Source organism: Marmota flaviventris, chromosome 5, assembly GCF_047511675.1.
Source record: "Marmota flaviventris isolate mMarFla1 chromosome 5, mMarFla1.hap1, whole genome shotgun sequence".
Taxonomy (NCBI): Eukaryota; Metazoa; Chordata; class Mammalia; order Rodentia; family Sciuridae; genus Marmota; species Marmota flaviventris.
In genome coordinates this window covers 54,019,853-54,036,429 of record NC_092502.1, presented here as the reverse complement: position 1 = coordinate 54,036,429, position 16,577 = coordinate 54,019,853, and positions in this window count along the sequence as shown.

Sequence of the window (16,577 nt, the reverse complement as noted above, 5' to 3'; positions counted from 1 at the left end):
AGACTTACAATGCTTATAGTAAAAAATAGCAAAGGATATTCATGGATAAAATGCTACAGTTTGACAATTGGAAAAAAAAAACAACCCACAAGTAAATATTAAATTACACCAGATCGCTTCTTTTAAGTACAATACGTAAGAAGTTTTTAACTTCCTATAATTGCAACTGTTGAGGTCATTACTATTTGCATACACTTGTTAAAGAAGGAAGGATATTTTTGTCCAAGTAAAAGAGATCAAATGATCAAGCTACAGATAACAAAAATAAAAACAAATTCACAGCAGTGAAATTTTCAATTAGTTTTCATGAAAATATAAATTTTCTCTGTATCATCACAAATATGTACATCAGTATGCACTCTGCTTTAACCTGTTTTCTTAAATAGAATTGAGACCATTCTCGAAGTACAGTTGAAATCTCTCTAACTTGGGTTGCAATGTCCTTCAGGTGACTTATGAGCCTTTGAAAATTCTTATGAAGGGCTCTCTCTGTGAAAACAAGCAAAGCTCCAATGAAATCCTCACTGTAAATGCAAGGCTCTGTTTCACTTTTTAATTTTTGTCATATGATAAGCATTTTCCACATCATTCATTATTTAAAACAACAACAATACTATTTTAAGTGAGGCGCAGTGGCACATTCCTGTAACTCCAGCTGCTTGGGAGACTGAGGCAGAGGATTAAGAGTCTCACTTCAGCCAGGGCAATTTAGTGAGACCTTGTCTTAAAATAAAATTTTGAAAGGACTAGGGTGTAGCTCAGTAATATCTCTGAGTTCAGCCCATTAGAACTGAAAAAAAAAAAGTGATTTTAAATGAACACATATGTTTCCTTAAACTAGATTAACCAGAATTTAGTGATTCTTCCATTATTGAATATTTAAATTATTTGTAGTTGTTTTCTCTTATGAATTATAGTACAGCAAAACACTTTTCCTCAAAAAATTCTTACTGTTATCACCTTATCTAGGATAAACTCCTAGATATACTTTAAAGATTTAAAAAGGCAGTGAAGGAAAATATTTACTTGCCTGGTATTAATTTATCACTGCTCTAACAAATTGCCACCAATTTAGTGGCTTCAAACAACGCAAACTTTTCATCTTACAGTTCTGAGGGTCAGAAGTGTGAATGGGTCTAACAGAGCTGAAATTAAGCCATTGACAGGGCTGCATTTTTCTGGGGGCTCCAGGCAGGAATCTGTTCCTTGCCTTGTCCATACTACTTGATTCATGGCCCCTTCCTGCCCCTTAAAGCAGCAATATCATGCCATGATTTCCTCATGGTGCCCTCTCTTCTGTTATCTGCTCCTCTGGATCTCTCTTCAGCCTCTCCCTTCCATTTTTAAGGACCTTTTTAATTACATTGGAACCACCCAGGTAATCTTTCCATATCAAGATCTATAACTTAATCATATCTTCAAAATCCCTTTTAACATAAAAGGATGTGTTCATAATTTTGGAGGATTAGGATGTGGATATCTTTAGGGAACATTACTACAACTGGTTCTACTTTTATAGAAAAATGCAAAATTCTTGGTAATGAAAACTAACTTTAAAGGGTTATTGTTACACATCTAATACAGTACTTTATCTAACTAAACATAAATAGGGAAATGAATATACTTCTATTTCTGAGAAAACATTAAAACCAGTGGCGTGTCCAAAACGTTATTGAGTTTAAATTATTTTTTAACACTCTTCACTCTAGGAGACAGAGTCAACCACCACTTAATATATTGAGAGGATTTATAAGTTGCTTCTTCCCAAGTCACTCAGCTGATTTTCTTCATCAGTGTTTATTTTTTCAGTGTATTCTGTAGTCCTTTCTTAATTCATACAAACTTTCCCAAATAATTTCTGTCCAAATGAGAGTGTCAATGAAAATAGTCCCAGGCCACCTTCACTGTGACAAATTTTCCTGAACTCTAAAAGCATCATATTTTTATTAAAGAATTGAAACTAACTCAGAATTGCAAAAGAGTCAGTAGCCAAGTTAATTAAAGTATAGATTTCCTGTCAAATTGCTACAAAGTTGATTCTAAATTTGATTCTGATTCCATATTGAAGTCACCTAGGGAATTTCTAAAAATACTGGCATCTGCACCTGCCTCAAAGCATTTTAACCACAGCTCTCTCCTAAGGGATGTGTTTTTAAACTAGAGGCAATTCTGTCCCCCAGGGGGGATTTTTGGCAATATCTGAAGATATTTTTGATTGTCACTATAGGGGGATGGGAAGGAATATGCTACTACTACCTACTTGGTAGAAGCAAAGGATGCTGCTAATCATCCTACAATGCATAGAACTACCACCAATACTAAGGTTATCCAACACAATAATTCATTACAGATCTTACAAATAATTAAAAGAAAGAAGTTTGAGGTTCCCAGAACAAAGAAATGGTAAATGTTTAAGGAGATGGAAATGCTAATTATCCTGATTTGATCTTTCACATTTTATATATTGAATCATCACACTGATCTCATAAATATGCACAATTATTACATGTCAATCAAAATTTAAAAAGATTATCCAACCAAAAATTTCCCAAGGATGGAACCCAGGGTCACTTTACCACTGAGCCATATTCCCACATTCCCAGCCTTATTTATTTGTTTATTTATTTATCATTTAATTAGAGATGGGCTCTCTTGCTAAGTTGCTCAGGGCCTCACTAAACTGCTGAGGCTAGCTTTGAACTCACAATCCTCCTACCTCAGCCTCCTGAGCCACTGGGATTACAGGCATGTGCCACTGTGTCTGGCTGAGAAATTCTGCTTTTGGTAATTCTAATGTGCAACCAGAATTGAAAAGCCAGAATTTCTCTGACTTTCCTTTCATCAATAATTCTTCCTTGCTTTAATGAAATATAACTTAAGTGATTCTCTGTGACCAAAACCAAGACTAAAGACCAAGAAAGGGAAGGTGGGATGATTGGATAGAGGATGCTAACATTTAGAATCTTCAAATTTTATAAATGGGCTTAGTCTTTTATTACTGAGCTTAAAAGGTTAACAACCACATCAATCATTTGTGGATGTACGTGCCAAGTGATATGTATACATGATCTTATTTAATCCTTACAATTACCCTGTGAACACACACTACCCCATTTTATAACTGAGGGAAATAGAGGCTAACTTTTTCAAGGTAACAACATTCATGAATAGAAGAGCTAGCCCTAACGTCTATTTCGTTATGATATAATATACTGCAACATATCCTTTCTGCCACTGTATGGTTTGCATGGTTCAATAAGCCTATTTTCTGAATATAAGGAGAGTTGGCATGCCATGTGGCTATAAGTAGGAAGCAGAAGAGAAATTCTGCATAATTTCTACCATTGGGCCACTTATGATTGACAAGTGATCAGGAAGCCTTTTAATCTCACCCTTTTACCTAGCAGAAACAAAGTCACATTGCTTGAGGCTTTGCCTAGTCATGTGGGTATTAAAAAACAACAACAACAACTAAAACTACTATTGAATTTTATGCTGGAAATGCATCTTTTCTTGATAATAGTTTAAAATTTAGAGGAAATATAGAATAACATGACTGACAAGCCTGTTAAAATTCAATATTCACTTTGGTTTATGCTATGCAGTCTTTTTCTTATTTAATTTCAATGGGTCTTTAGTCTTCTTTAATCTACAACCTATTGAATGATTTTTCCATCTCTGGGGAAAGAGCTCCATTTAATCTTTGTTTTCTTTCTCTTTTATCCTGATCTTCAATAGGTGTAACATTCTAATCTATCAAGACTCCTAAACTGGATTTGCATATTTTATACAAGAGTTAATCATCCAATCACCCATTTCTTTCCTTCTTATATTTTGCAATTAACTTTTGCAAACATGTTTAAATATAGTGTTCTATTATATATCCTGACTTTCTTTTATAATAAATTTAATATTTTTTTCTTTACACTGTATCTTTGGTATCTTAGCATATATGCCACTAACGTATCCATGGAATGACAATAAAAGAGCATGCGAAGATTTAATTCCAAAAAGAATATAAATATTCTCTCCTACATAGCAAGAAGTGTAAAATCTTGGCTATTAACTAGATTATTCTTCAAGAGGTAACAGAGCCTTTCAAGGGAGAAAATATCTGAAAGGGGAAAAAAATGCATCTGAAAGTAAATTGAGGTTGTAAACCCAAAGAATATCAAAGTTGCAGAATATAGCCTATGGTAGAGAAAAGTGTACATTTAAACTGTCTCCTCTCTGTCTCTAGTGTAATCATCACAAATTGTAGTTTGGTGAGTAGTCATTAAATCTCTTTATCATACTCTGAATTTAATTAAATAAATATTAAAATGAAATAAAGTTACCTCAGAAACTCCAGAATTCTATGCACAGGATTCCAGCTTCCACACTTTTGGACAAGAGTCCTCCCAGTTTCTGCTCACTCAACACCACTGAGGCCACCCCATGGTAAGAAAAGCCTTCCTAAGATTCCACCCCTTGCTGTAAAATCTCTGTTTCCACTCCCCTCAGAAAGCCTCCCACATACTGAGACTGACATCTGTCATCTACAGTATTTTCAGTCTTTGCCCAAACTATTACCCTGCTACTCTGCCACCTTCTCCCCACACTTCCCACACAGGAACTTTCCCTGATGAGGGTGCCCTGCTCTCAGAGTCTTGCTTTCATCTGGACACTCTCGGAGATAGGAAACCCAGAATGAGACTCCATGGGAGCCCTGTGTCCATTTCCCAGGGCTGCAGCAGCAAATATACAAACTAAGTGGCTCAGGCAATAGAAATTCATTGTCTTACTGTCCCAGTGGCCAAAAGAGAACAAGGTATTAGCAGGGCATGCTATCTCTGAAGGTATCAGGGAAGGATAAGTTGCAGGTCCCTCTCCTGGCTTCTGGTAGTTCCTTGGCTTGTGGCAGCATGACTCTTGTCTTCATGTGACATTCTCCGTGTGTGTGTGTGTGTGTGTGTGTGTGTTTTCAAAGTTTCCCTTTACATAAGGACATTGGTTATACTGTGTTAGGAGACTATCCTGTTCCCATCTGACCTCATTTAAACTTATTACATTTGAAACAATCCTATTTCCAAATAAGGTCACATTTGGAGATACTGGTGATGAGTACTGAAACACATAAATTTTTAGGGAACACAATTTACCTCTTAGCAGAGTCCCAGAACATACAGCCTCTATGCTATTCAACTCATTCAATATAGGTGATGCTACAGATTATTATTTAGTTCCCTCCAAAATATATATGCCGAAATCTTATCCTTGGTGTGAGAGTACTTGGGCAGGTAGGGCCTTTGGGAAGTAATTAAGCTGCATTTTCAAGAATGGGACTAGTCTTCCTATAGAGAGGACCCCAGATAGTTCCTTGCCCCTCTCTGCCATTTGAGATGCAAGGAAGAAGATTGTCATCTATGAACAAAAACACAGAATCTGCCAGATCCCTGATCTTGGATTTCTCAGGTTCCAAAATTATGAAATAAACAAATTTCTTTTGTTTAAGCCACCCAGCCTTTGGCATTCTGTAACAACAGCCCAGTTAGACTGAGGCAGTGGGAAAGCTATTCCCTTCACTTTCACAAATACCATTCCAGAAACTTCTCCCTTCAGTCCTCTGGCCTGCTTGCTTTATTATTCATTCTCTAGACCACTTGTCCTGCTGTGCACTCATTTCCCTACTTACCAACCAAGGGGAGTGGCCAGGAGAAAGGTTCAGATTCACTTCACTTAGCTCTGATGCATTATTTTCTACAGACTATTTCTCTACTTAAGCCTGTTTGTTGATTCTTTTCAAGAATGACTTTGTACAATCAAGTTTATTTCAGTTAAGTTCAATTTGCTTGCAACTATTTGATAACTCACTGTCTCTCAATCTGCCTTAATAGATTAAGTTCATTTTTAAAGCTTGTGGTGATAAGAGATTTCTCAGGCAGATCATGACTCACGCTTCCCTTCCCAGCCCAGACTGGGATTCTGGTCTCAGCACAGGTTACTCATTGCCCCTTGCCTGTTAGATTCCTTCTGCCTTCTTATTTCATCTCTCCATTGTTCTGAGGTTAAGATTCTTAAAGACATTAAAAGCCGAAATCATAACAATCTCTACGGTTAACATGATTATACACCTCCAGGACTCAATTTATTTCTTCTAAGGATCTTGTAATAATTTAAATCAGTAAATGCCAGGATTCACTCTATTCTCCCTCTCTTTAGTCTCTTATTTAGAAACGTCTTGAGATATTTGAGACTTATGTTTTTGGACTCATGTATGAAGTCCAAGATCTCAGATGGCATTCTTGAGCATTTTTTCACATAATGTTCTCCATTAGCCTGAAATACTCCCCCAAAGCAATTCACATGTATTTTTGCTTTTCAGGTGGTATCTTGCTGCTTCATAAACCATTATTATCATGAATACCTCAGAAACTGAAATTTAAAACATACCTCATAATTCATGGAGAAGCAATCTACCAATGTCATCATAACCTTTGTCTCTTTTCATGATGTTTGGATTCAAATTAGTTTCTATGCAGAAATGGTTTGAAACAATTCATGTATGGCTGGCAGAACATGATGTATTCTACTGCATCTTACCTTTATGCTCCAAACTTTGATTAAAGATGACCATCTCAGCACTCGAAAACAAAAATTTCTCCAAGGAATACATATATTTTCTTACTAACTTGATGAATAATGGCTGAGAAGATGATAACTGTATAGTAGTAAAAAGGAAGTCTCAAAGATAGCTAATCAGAGGCTGCATAATAGCATCTAAAGCAATGATAAATATATATGAAGTCATTTCCAAATATCTTTAAAAAAAACTTTTTATATGATTTTATCACAATAATGTCCAAATCAGGAACAGGGGACAAGGGAAATTAGAAGGAAAGGACAACATGTTTTATACAATACCAATGAAAGTTGAGAGAGGTTGCAATATAAATCTAAGGCTTCATAACATCTCTAAAGTATAACTAGTTGGACATGTCCTGGATAAGGTGGTCATTGGTTGCTAATGGAATCAGAAGTGAGTTTAGGAAAGTAATAGACAAAAGTCAGAAAATGGGGCCTGGGGCTGTAGCTCAGTGGCAGAGCGCTCGCCTAGCATAGCATGCGTGAGGCACTGGGTTCGATCCTCAGCATCACACAAAAATAAACAAATAAAATAAATGCATTCTGTCCATCAACAACTACAAAAAAAATAACTTTTTAAAAAGTCAGAAAATGGAATGGAATAGAAACTATATAAGACAAAGTGTATAGATTAAGCTCTGAAGACTTGGGCCAGAAGGGAAGACAAGAAGCATTGGTAGTGCTATAGTTTGGATATGAGGTGGCCCTCAAAAAAGCTCCTGTTAGGGCAGAGGTAAAGTGACTGGATTTTGAGAGCTGTAGCCTAATCAGTCCGTTTTAGTTTGAATGGACTAACTGGGAGATAACTGTGGCTAGAGGATGTGGGTCTCTGAGGCCTTGTTCTGAAAGGGTGTGTCTTCCCTATAGCTCCATCTCCCACACTCTTTCTGCTTCCTGACCATGCTATGAGCTAAGCAGCTTTCACCCACAGATGATAGGTCCCCATAATGTGCTGCCTCACCTTGGGCCCAGAGCAATGGAGTTGGATGTCTATGAACTGAGACCGCTGAAACTTTGAGCCCAAAATAAATACTATTCCTCCTCTAAGTTGTTCTTATTGGGTGTTTTGGTCACAGCGATGAAAAGGCTAACTAAAACAGGTAGCTAAAAAGAAACGAACAGAAAAATGGTTTAAGAGGATTATATTGATAAAGGAAACCAAAAACACTTATATACACTTTCTACCTAGTCAATCCTATGAGACAGGCTAAAATTCTCTAAGATATGGCTTATCTCCAAATCACTGGAGATAGGGTCCCTCTGATCTGTTTGTTCTCAACACTGACTGTGCATTAATCACCTGCAGATTTTCTAAAAACACTGATGCTCTTCTCTACCACCAAGATTGCCACTCAATTGTACTGGTTTTGAGGTTCAAAATTTAGTATGTTTGCAAACTCTCCAGGTGGCTTCAATTGAGAATTCATCTTTTAGGGTAATATTTCCAGATTGAATCATATACAATAGCAGTCCTGTAAGGTCTTTGCAAAGAAATTTTTGTGTCCAATACACTTAGGGATCCCCTTATGGCATCTCTCAAGAATTTTCTAAACCCCTGAGAAGTCCCTAAGAAAAGAAATCACCTTTATTTTGTGATGATCACCCCTTACAACATCACCTTGAAAAATGCTGCCCTAAGTTAATGTTTTCCAACTGTCATCTTTTACTTTCCAATTCCCTCGACCCTCTATGTTCCCCAAAGGTCATCCTAAGCAGTTTGGTATAGCTAGGTGTAGGATCTTATAATAATGATTACCTAACAGAAATGTATGATACACACACTAGATATTCTACACCTCTGACTGGAGACAGAAACCCCAGTTTTTCCAGATGTGTCTTTTTGGAGGCATGGTAGGTCTAGCACTAGGATTGGAGAGATAAGCATGAGTAAACTCTTAGAGGCACAGCCATGCTGCTTTGGGGGTCATTTTCCTCAATTACCAAAAGCCCTGGGATGTAGAAGCAGAAGGTTCATATGTCAATGAACATGAACATTGGAATAAAAAAGATATGAACTCAACCTAATTAGCTTCTTTTCTTAATTAAGTGACCTTGAGCAAATGATCAAACTTATTTGGATCTCAATTTACTTTTCTGCACAATAATACAATATAATTCCAGGAACTATTAATAGGATAAAATTAAATACAATAGTGCTTTTAGAGTCTCTATAATCCAGGTATCTATCAGGGAAGCTAACTGAATTTACTGCTGCACTCTACTTGTCAAAATTTAATCTGAGAGTTGTATTATTTATGAAGAATTGTCTAAAGGATATTCAATCTATCTGTTCTGTCATCTATCCATTCTGCTGAAAACCCTAAAATCCATTCCCACATTAAACTAAATTATCAGAAAACTCCACCTGCTTGCATCATAGTAGCTTTCACCGTCTAAAGTTGTTTCCAGAATTACATATCAGTATGGTGAGGTCAGCTCATGTGGAGAAATACTGTGAGAGCCTTGCAAAAATCCACAGTTCCTTTGCTCTGAGCATGCTGCTAAGGATATTGCTAGGTGTTTTACACAGTGTCCTCCTTAAGAGCACCCAGAGGGGAAATCTTTCTTAGAGGCAGGAATAGCTTGCTTTTCCTAAGCAATTGGTTTGTGTTACTTTTATGGACATTCTAAGACATGGAGACAGTCACGCTTTGCCTGTAGTGCTGGTGCCTGGAGAGCTGAGAGTTATGTGTGCCCCATCTCTGGTGAGCATGCAGAATATGGGCAGGAACTATGGCTCACTAATATTCCTTACTCTTAGTGTTTTCACTTGCCTCATTTAATCTTTCCTATTTAAATGTATTGTGTCTTGTATTTTTCAAACACCCTTAAAACATTTTTTAAAGTAACGTGGGGACGATAAATGAAGATACATAAATACATGAAGGTACATAAAAGGGTTTGGCTTTCATTTACTTCTTTCGCATATTCCCACATTTTCTTCCTTGTATGGAGGAATTTCATAGGGCATAATGACAGGCAATTGTCACAGTTGTAATGGTTGCCAATTTTGATACCCCCCACGCCAACACTGGAGATCTCTTGGAATAAGAAATCTTAGAAAACCTTTACTATTCCCAGGCTACTCCAAAGATACTCTAGATGGTAAAATTAAGGACAAATGTGAATGCTCCCATTGCCAAAGTTTCAGGAGATTTTGATCATAATTATTGTGTGTTCCAATGACTAAATTTAAAAGAAAATTAGTTAGATTGCACATAATAGTCTAGTAACTATTAAATAATAACTAGCCACCTTGCTATTTCTTCTAACATATAACATCTCTTTGATGCCACTATACTACAAGGCTAATTACCTCTTGTGTCAGTTTACATACACACGTTTTTCGAAGCTCATTTTTAACCTCTCATATATAGAGGACATTATTTGTTCTTTATATCAAACACATATACTGCTGTATTGTGTGAAAATACTGAAATTATTCTCATCCTGCAAGCTCATTCTAAGAAAGTTAAACAGTTCTTTTTATGATCATGTTTTTTTCAATATTTAAACAACAGTATCAAAACCATGGTTAACAGCTGTGTGCAGAATCAGTACATACTTTGGGATTTAAGTCCTGGCAAAATATGATCAGCATCAAATTGCATTTCATCAAGCTCATACAGAAATTTGAGGGCTTTGAGTTTCTTTAAATAGTTCTGAAATTCAGAAATAATCCCCTGAGAGACTACATAATAAATCTGTCTACCAACCACAGACATCCTGGCATGCAATGAAATTCAGGAAGGGCAACACTACTGTTTTCCTCCAACCTTCTCACCTTCAGATAAACAATCTGGCAGTTTTAGAAGCAACAGAATGCCCAGGGCACTAAGTTCATGACAGGGTTATTTTGGAGTTGGAGCGTATCTGCAGGGAAGAAATGTCTGACTTAGACCCAGAATTAAGTCCTAGGACTTAATGGGGCAGACCTTCTTCTGTCACTCTGAAGTAAGGTCATACCAATCTGTCAACAAAGCAAACTGACAGAAAAGTTTAAGAGCTCACTATGAAACTGAAACATGCTTCAACATGTGACTTTTTAAATTTCTGTTACCAAAAACTATGAGAACCAATGTGTCTGGTAAATACCATGAAATCCATTCCATGGAAGAATTTTTAAAAAGCAAGCTTTAGTTTATATCATTTGCCTTTTTCCAAGGTGTAAATAAGTATGTTCACCATAGTTGATATCAGCGAACATGAAGTTGGGGGAAGATATATATGATCAGCTCTCAGCAGCCAGACTGGCCCACTCAGAGACTCACCCTACTCTGCAGACAGGGTGAAAATGAGAGAACATAGAACTTTATCTTATCGATCTTGCTTAATACAGCACAAACTTTTTAGGTTTCCTTATATCCAGACTGTATGCTGTTCTTTCTCAGTCTGCTTTTTCTGGCCTCAGATAATTAACAACATTCTCACCTACTACAAGAGTAATTCTTAACTCATCCCTTGTTTGAAAAAATTCTTCCCTATTTTTGTGATACTGTTAGTCACTTCTTTATACTAGACAAATTTCCTGGATCCATAAGCTTTAACTCTGAGACCTCTGAAAGAAGGTTTTTTGGAATTCAGAAATAATCCTGAATAGATAGATGCCCATCAGTCTCATGAGAAGCTGAAAAGCAGTGGGAACCTAATAGAAAAAGTTTTATTACTATGTGTATATATGTGACTGCATGACCAATGTGATTCTGCAACCTGTATACTCAGAAAAATGAGAAATTACATCCCATCTGATTCAAATGTATGATATGTCAAAATCATTGTACTGTCATGTGTAACTAAGCAAAACAAATAAAAAAGAAAAAGTTATAGTTTGTATGTATATTCTGCCAAAATACATTCTACTGTAATGTATAACTGAAAAGAAAACTGAAAAACCACTGAGTCCATTCCCCAGGTCTTGTCAACACTGCCCCTGCCCCCCTCTCATCTATCCCACCTTCATGGCTGGGAATTCAGAAAGGAAAAAGGCTCTTCTCTGAGCTACTATCATTTTTTTTTTAATTCCACCGATTTCTCAATATAGCTGTTTCTCAACCTCAATCAACAATAAATTCTAAAATTTTTATCTCCCTTATTTAACCATTCAATGCTATCTCATTACATGTGGTGTCTATTAATACATAAAGGATATTTCAGAGGAGTTTTTATCAGACGTACTTAAGAGGATATTCCATTGATGTACATACAATATACATCATTGTACATCATTTGTTCTCTGTACATATTTGTATGTCTGCATTTATACTTTTGTCCTGTATATATATATATATATATATATATATATATATATATATATATATAAAATTTGTATTTTCTATTTTATGTACTATATAAAAATGCATTTGTATATGTATTCTTATATCATGTGAATATTGTATGTATATATATAGATAGATAGATAGATATAGATATATAGATATGCCTAAAACTAAACCAGCACTAAAACTTCAGTTTAAAAATGCAGTATACTGTTTCACTGTCAGAATTTGACTTAAATAACAAAGTCCATAAGCTTCTTTTTCTCAAATTCCTAGGCTCTTCCTGTCTTGTAAACTAATATTTGGATGTGTAGTCTGAATGACTTGCCAAGAACCACAAAAGTCAGTAGGGACATATTCACTTATTTGTCTAACAGCATCAGAAATTCCTTCTAGTTGTCCCTCCTCTCCCATTTCTTATCAAACAGATTCTTGTGCTGGAGAATAGATTCCCTTCTGGTTCCTGGGGCCTCTCCTGAATGCCCCCCTCTAGGTTCAGCTCTCAGTAAAATGGTTGAATTTCTCAGGTTCTAAAATGCTGCAATTATGTACATGTCCCTAATTAATCTTACAAGTCATTCTTTTTATTTACCTAACAGCAATTCTATAACCTTGAGATTTCAGTACTTGGAAGTATCCAATACAACCTAGTCCCACTGCATTCTCCAAGCTTAGCCCAAGAACCCAATGTGAGCAGGATGATGGCTTGGATCCATCCCATAAATATTCCATATGGAGTTTCTATCTCCGAAAGCTTTACAACTTTCTTTAAATGTCCCCTGAGTTATAAACAAGTAACCAAAAAACACATTTAAATTGGAACACTGTTAAAAATGAAAGAAGGCACTAAAAATAAATAAATAATTGATCTACAATAGGTATAAATTGGGACTGCCCTAGGAAACATATGGTCTCCTTAATTATAATTTTCTTGCTATGGGCTACCTTTACTTGTTATCTCATGCAGAAAATTCCTGCTGGAATCAGTCTGATGGATTCACACAGTATAGCAGATTCTTGGCTCTCTAGTTGAAACTTCTATTTTTTAACTTTATGTTCCCTCAGGGACTCTAATATCACAATCCTTCTGTCTCTACACAGCTCCTCTTTTGTTGGTTGTTAATGCTGTGGTACAATGGGCTTGGAATCCAGGCCTGCCATCTGCCTCTGCCTTTTCTATGTCTCAGCCCTGCCCCGGGGTGCCAGTTCCACTCTGGAAACATATTGTAAATGTAAAGAAATGTTGGTGACTATAGGCCTAGGTTCCATTGCAGAAGAGCTAGGAATTACAAACGCTTCTGGAGGAGGTAATGTAATAATAGGGTTTATATTTACTGGGATGAGAAAGACAGTGGGAGAAGGTATTTGTTAATGGAGATCTAGAGTTCAATTTAGGAAATATTAGAAGGTGACAGACATGTAGGGGACAAGTCTAGGCTGGAGATATAAGTTTAGGAGTCACCGACACATAAAAAGATTTTAAAGTATTAAAAATATAAGGCAATATGCTAGGCTGTACAAGACTCAAAAATCAATGTGATTCATCATATTGATAGATTAAAGTAAATCATATGATCATGTCAATAGATGCAGAAAAAATTTTGACAAAATTAAATACTCATGATAAAAACTGGCAGCAAACAAATGATAAAGAGAAGTTTCTCAGCTTGATAAAAACAAAAAAATAGTTAATATTATTGCTTATATGTAAATAAATACTTTTCCCCTAAGTTTGAGAAAAGGCCTATATGAAATATGAAGATGAAACTTTATTTCAAAGATGAGAGTTTAGCACACCTATTCATTATATTAGAAGTTCTAGCTAATGCAATAAAGCAAGAAAAGAAAATGAAAGATATATAAATTGAAAAATAATAAAATTATCTTTGTTTATAGATGACATGGTTAACTATGAAAGAAATCTCAAAAAAATCAATATTAACAAAAAAGAAAGCAAAAAAAAAACCCTGGAATAACAAGTAATGATAGCAAAGTTTCAGGATTTCAGGATATAGACTTAAGATAAACAGTCAATTGTTTATTTTTTCTTTCTTTAGTACCAGGGAGTGAACTCAGAGGTACGTAACCACTGAGCCATATACCCAACCATTTTTAAAATTTTTTTAATTTTTATTTTTTATTTATTTTTTAGTTTTAGGTGGACACAATATCTTTATTTCTTTTTATGTGGTGCTGAGGATCAAACTCAGTGCCTCGTGCATGCTAGGCAAGCACTCTACCACTAAGCCACAACCCCAGCCCTATTTTTTTTTATTTTGAGATAGGGTTTTGGTAAGGTACTTAAAGCCTCGCTAAGTTGCTGAGGCTGGCTTTAAACTTGGAATCCTCCTGCCTCATGTTCCCAAGCAGCTGGGGAAAAGTCAGTTGTTTTCTTATGTACTATCAATGAAAAATTGGAATTTGAAATTAAAAACATACAGCATTTGCATTAGCACCAAATAATTAAATACCTAGGTATAAATCTAACATAAATATGAAGAAAACTCTGATGAAAGAAATTAAAGATCCAAATACTTAAAGAGATATTCTAGGTTTATGGATAGGAAGGTTCAGTGTTGTTAAAATACCAATTCTCTCCAAATTAAGCTACAGATTCAATGTAATCCAAATCAAAACGTCAGCAGGTTATTTTGTGGATATCACCAAACTGATTCCAAAGTTTACATGGAAAGGCAAAAAGGCCCACTCTACCCAAATTCATATTGAATAACAAGAATAAAAATCAGAGAATTAACACTACCCAAGTTTAAGACTCATTTTAAAGCTATAGTAATCAAGACAGCATGATATTGATGAAATAATAGACAAACTGATAAAAGAAACTAAATAAAAAGCCCAGAAACACACACAAATATAGCAAGTGATCTTTGGTGAAAGAGTAAATGCAATCCATTAGAGGAATAGTTCTTGCAACAAATAATTCTAGAACAATTACATAACATGTGCAAAAAAGAAAAAAAAGAATCTATAGTCTTATAATTTTACATTGTATGTTCAGTCTGTGATCAACATGGATCACAGACTGAACATACAATGTAAAATTAAACTTCCTAAAATATAGAAGAAAGTCTAGGTGACTTTGGGCTTGGTGATGAATGTTTAGGTACAAATCCAAAAGTATAATCTATTAAAAAAATTGATAAGTTGAATATCATTAAAATTTAAAATTTTGACTGCAAAACACAGTGTTAAGAGAATAAAGAGACAAGCTATAGACTGCAGAAAATATTTGTAAATCACATATTTGATATAGAGCTTATGTATAAAATATGTAAAGAACTCTTAAAACTCAAAAATAAGAAGAAAACAAAATATATATATATATAAAGTGAGTGAAAGATCTAAACATACACCTTACCAAAGAAGAAAAACAGATCACAAATAAGCAGGATAACATATTCAACATTATATGCCATTATATATTGCAAATTTAAACAACTAAGAGATCACTACACATTTATTAGAAGGGCTAAATTCCATAAAACTAATAATATAAAATTCTTTCAAGGATGTAGTGCTATATGTGCAATCATTCATTGCTAATGGGAATACAAAATTGTGTATACTTTAGAAGAGAGCTTAATAGTCCCTTACAAAGCTGAACATTGTTTATGCTATCCAGCAATCATGCTCCCAGGCATTTGACCAACTGAGTTGAAAATTTATGTCTACACAAAATCCTGCACACAACTGTTCATGATAGCTTTTTTCATAATCACCAAGAACTGGAAGCTACCAAGATGTCCTTCAATAGGTGAATGGATAAATAAACTGTGGTATAGCTACAAAGTAGAATATTATTCAGCATTAAAAAGAAAAGATTTAGGGCTAGGGTTGTGGCTCAGCAATAGAATGCTTGCCTTGCATGTGTGAGGCACTAGGTTCAATCCTCAGCACCACATAAAAGTAAATAAACAAAACAAAGGTATTGTGTCCATCTACAACTAAAATGAATATTTAAAAAAAGAAAGAAAAGATCTATAAAACCATGAAAATACACAGAGGAAACTTAAGTGAAAGAAGGAAATATAAATAAGGACTCTGTGATTTCAACTTTATGATATTCTAGAAAAAAACAAAACTGTGGAGGCAATAAAAAGTTCAGTGATAGCCAGGGACCTGGGCGGGGTGGAGGGGGAGGCGTGACTATATGGAACAAGGTAAGTTTAAAGGCAGTGATTCTATTCTATGTGATACTGTAATGAAAGTTTCATGTCATTGTACCTTTTCAAAACCCATATAACTATATAGCTGCTCCTTGACTTTTGATGAGGTAATGGACTAAAGTTGAAAATATTTTAAGTTAGTTAAAGATACATTTAAATCAACCTCCTGAAAATCATAGCTTAGCAACACAGTATGTTATAGAGCATCCATTGATCATGTGGCCAGCTAGGAGATGCAGTCTCTGATGCTTTCCTGTATTGCAAGAGCACTAGCCCAGAAAAAGGTAAAAATTCAAAGCTCAAAGTTTAATTTCTACGGAATGCATGTAATTTTTGCACTGTCATAAGATAAAAATTTCAAATGGAATCATCATAAATCAAAAAATTTCATCAAAAAATTTCAAGTGGGAATCATCATTACAATACTAAAAGTAAACTTTAATGAAAACTATATAGTTAATAATAATAAAAACTATAAACTAGAATTAAT